We start from the raw sequence: 313 nt of genomic DNA, 5'->3' as shown, positions 1-313 counted from the left end.
ATTGTGTATACCTTACAAAATTAAGCATAATTACCTTATCTTGGTAGAGTAATTGAATTACTGAACTGATACTACACTTGATCTTAGCCAAAAGGCCAAGAAGCGGCGAATTACTGAACTGATAGGGCTTTCTGTGATATTACACAAGTTCAAGAGGTCATGTGGATAATCTAGTGATCCTTTCTTCTAGATGAACACCCTTCTGTGAGTCTGGCCTCTTCTGTTGGCTGACACAACAATGTTGAAGCACCGTCTGAGCATGGCTGAAAACTGTGGTAATCTTGTAGCAACCTGGACATCTTATATCCATATA

The 313-nt window shown here is 39.3% G+C and overlaps 1 pseudogene; it reads right to left on the bottom strand.

The window, feature by feature from the left end:
* Positions 1–107, bottom strand: LOC121494116 (annotated as a pseudogene).
* Between the last annotated feature and the right edge of the window lie 206 nt (positions 108–313).

Source organism: Vulpes lagopus, chromosome 6, assembly GCF_018345385.1.
Source record: "Vulpes lagopus strain Blue_001 chromosome 6, ASM1834538v1, whole genome shotgun sequence".
NCBI lineage: Eukaryota > Metazoa > Chordata > Mammalia > Carnivora > Canidae > Vulpes > Vulpes lagopus.
Note: the sequence above shows the minus strand (reverse complement) of the source record. Positions and strands in the feature narration are given on the sequence as shown.